We start from the raw sequence: 3741 nt of genomic DNA, 5'->3' as shown, positions 1-3741 counted from the left end.
AAATTGTAAATATGTGCTAATAACCGAAAAACAGCAAGTTATGTAATGATAGAAAAAGTTTTAAAATGTGTATTTGCATAACATAATATTTACATAAAATGCCCTTGTTTTAGGTCTGCTGTCCTTACACCACAGCAAAGAAAATAACCACTGAGTGAAGCAGCTACAGACACTTCCCATAGTTTCAATTTAATACGTGCTATTTTGGTACCCATTCTCACAAAGAAAGTTCCGTTGAATTATTAAAATTTCCGACCCTGCCAGGATTCGAACCTGGAATCTTCTGATCCGTAGTCAGACGCGTTATCCGTTGCGCCACAGGGCCGCGACCTTTCGAATCACTGGACTCGTAATTCTTATTCAGGCAGTAAAAATACGGCTTTCATGTTTCGTTTCTTCAATTTCACAGTTCAGTCTAATAGTCTTTATCTAAATATACACACTACTGAATAAGATTATCCATGCCTAGCTTCAGCGAAGATCGATGGGCGTGATTACAGCCGTTTCGTGTACAGCTGTCGTGGCAACTTGCAACGTTATGTGCGGTAGATCTATTCGTTCTAATGGTGATACGACTGAAAAGCGTTAACGTCATAATAAATAATGCAATCATTACTGTATTTAGTTTGTGACCTTAAGAGTGACAGAGGAAGGAAAGCGTGCTGTGAAAATAGACTGTACTGTTGATAATTGAAACAAATTTCCTTGTGTAATGTAGAGTCTAATAAGTACATCATGTGCCTACGAAATATGGCATATCCCATAAAGAATGAATGATAGGCAGTATTGTTTAGCAGCCATTTGCTCCTTCTTTTAAAACACGTTTGTCTGACACACATAGCGACGCAAGGTGACACAGACATTACTTTAGCGGTGGCTAGTATTAAGCTTTATATAATGACATAAAATGTTATAGTTGATAGTTAATTCTGTTATTTTTGTTTTATATTGGCTCCTTATAGTTGTAAGATTAAATATTTTTTTGATTTTTTTGTATTTTCGTTAGGTTGTGATGTGTTCAACGGCACTTGGGTGCAATGTAATAAAAAAATGTTAATGACCCCCTTGCGTCAACAAGATTGCGGTTGCTCAAGGAGTCTATCAAGACGTTATTTCCCAGAAAACCGAAGCGCAAATCGGTCATAGCTTTTTTTTTATTAACATCACCATCAAGTACAAAACAATTTTCCTTTTTGCAGAGAAATGAATTATCAGGGTAAAAATAATCGTCCACTGCAGGATCACTTGAGATACTCTGTGCTGCTTATAAAAGCTTGCTGTTCCAGTCAGACATGAACTGTGCCACAACGGCATGTTTTCCGCTAACAGCAGCCGATGGCATCTTTTGTAAAGAACGTGAACATCTGCTACCTACTGCGGCAGCACTGCAGCGAGGCATCAGTATAAAAGAAACGGACTAGTAAGAGAAGGTCTGTTTCAATAAATGCAACAACTTACGTTGCTGATGGCTTCGTAGTGCGTTATGCGTTGAGGCATGAAACACGCTACGTTAATTGCTCAATGGTCATGGTTTGAGCTGCTACAGTGGTGGAGTTTAGTACTGCTACAGTGGTGGAGTTTAGTACAAAGGTACGTGGTTATATGTGGAAAAAATGTTTATTTACATATTTCGTATTGCACGCGTTTTTCCCATACGGTAAACGAAACAAAACACGTACACGTTTCACTATTATAGTTAGGACGTGTACTTAAAAACTGAGAATGGCAGCTTTCGGGTAGGAAAGGACGAAGCTGGCATAAAGGTGGGTCCGCTAGATGACGTGCACAATGATTGTTGTTAACAGTTCGCTCCAATTACAGGTTGGAGGTGTGTCTCCTAATGTCGTACGGCAGTTATTTGTGATAATGCAGTGTGGTCAGCCTCACTGGGTGAAGAGCAAGCAAGTACTACGGCGTACAAAGAAATCGACATGTCTAATCGCCAGTCGGAAAAGAAATTAGAGCGTTACAGTTCTGTTATTGATAATTTTGTCAGGTTGGGTGCACGCTATGGCAAACATGACCGGACACGAAAACTCACCGTCCGATACGCGTTTGATTATGCGCAAAGCAAAAGTCGACGGCTTGTTTCCTCCTCAAATCACTTCCAGACGCGATAGACATATCCTGGCTCAAGGCGCTAACCTGGCATTCAAGAAACGGCTCTGAAAGCCACCTTCAAACAATGTGCATATGGAGGCTCGGCCGAAGTTTGCGGAAGAACATATGTCATAGACCGTAGAATGGAACAAAGTAATTTTTAATGACGAAAAGTAGTTTAATTTGGATGGCCCAGATGGTTTTCATGATTACTGGCATGGTCTCCGTACAGAAGAACACGTTCGGTGAATCTTTGGCGGTGACAGTGTTGTTATCTGGACAGCATTTTGCGCTGAAGGCACGTAGAACATAGCATGGCTGTACCCCAAAATTAAGTCCGATGATTATACGGAAGTGCTGGAAGCTGAATTGGTTTTTATGTATGAGGAATTTGACGATGATAATACACTATTAGAACACGATAACGCTGGTATTCACAGATCTGCAAAAACAAAATCGTAGTTTCAAGATAAAGGTATTCTAATTCTGAGCTGGTCATCGAGAAGTCCGGATTTAAATCCCATGCAGAATCTACGGGAGGGGGGGGGGGGGGGGGGGGGTCCTAGCACGACGTGTTTATCGCAGAATCTACGGGAGGGGTCCTAGCACGACGTGTTTATCGCAGTGGATGGCAGTTTCATAGTGTGGCCGAGCTGAAAACTGCAATTCGAGTGGGGTGGACTTCAGTCTCCGAAGAAGAGATCACTGCCCTTATACAATCAATGTCTACGAGAATTTTTGCAGTTATTAGGGACAATGGAGAGTCGACTAAATATTAGGTTATAGTTGTAATCTACTGACAATACCTCTCACAGTTTAAGAATATTCTCGCGGAAAATGGCATTTTTTCGAGGGTATGCCACCTAAGGTTTTTCAGTACTTTCGTTACACAGTAGCTTGTCAAACGACATTGCCAAATCGGATCACTCTCCTTTGCATAAGTTCGATGTCCTCTGATCGTCCAACCTAATTACAGTTCAGCAGTACAGAAGCATGAGCCGAAAAACTTTCCATTTGGATTTTTTTTTTTTTTTTTTTTTTTGAGAAAAATAGCAGATGCTCAATATCCTACCAGCGAACTATAATTTGCTTTACCTGCAATTGAATCCCTGCTTGTTCTGTCACTACAAACTGCCACTCCATAATATTTGTGTCTCAACAATCCTGCAGTGAAGTTGCCGCGCTTTTGCATTTTGTGCAGTGCCTAATCGCTTTCTTTATATTAACAACTGTTTAACAATCTGCACCATGCTGTAAGTTTGTTAGTGTTTAACTTTTTAATCTTGAAGTGATTTTCAAAGGACAATTTCCTCACAGGTAACTGCGTCCTCTACAAAACTTTCTAGTCATTTGGCAGGTGCATACTTCATCACAACTACCACACTTCCGGGTATTGACTTTAATATTTATAACCTTTAATCACATTATCTATTGTGTTTCAGCCAATTTCCAAGCGTTTTAGTGACTTTAAACCAATCTCTTGAATTGTGCATGTGAAGGCATTGGCACTATTTTTTCAGAAATGTATGTTGTACTTCACGTCAACACGTCATGCTTTCTCTTCATTGTTTTTATTGTCAACTCATAACAGATGCCTGAAGATTTGTCGTAAATGCCCGCTTTTACTTTCTTATCCAACTT

General features: G+C 40.1%; 1 non-coding gene across 1 annotated transcript; it reads right to left on the bottom strand.

The window, feature by feature from the left end:
• Window positions 1-252: 252 nt before the first annotated feature.
• Window positions 253-325, bottom strand: Trnar-acg. Its single transcript has one exon. It is a non-coding gene; the product is annotated as a tRNA-Arg (tRNA).
• Between the last annotated feature and the right edge of the window lie 3416 nt (window positions 326-3741).

This window comes from Schistocerca americana, chromosome 2 (genome assembly GCF_021461395.2).
Source record: "Schistocerca americana isolate TAMUIC-IGC-003095 chromosome 2, iqSchAmer2.1, whole genome shotgun sequence".
Classification (NCBI taxonomy): Eukaryota; Metazoa; Arthropoda; class Insecta; order Orthoptera; family Acrididae; genus Schistocerca; species Schistocerca americana.
This window is presented reverse-complemented; position numbering and strand designations above follow the sequence as displayed.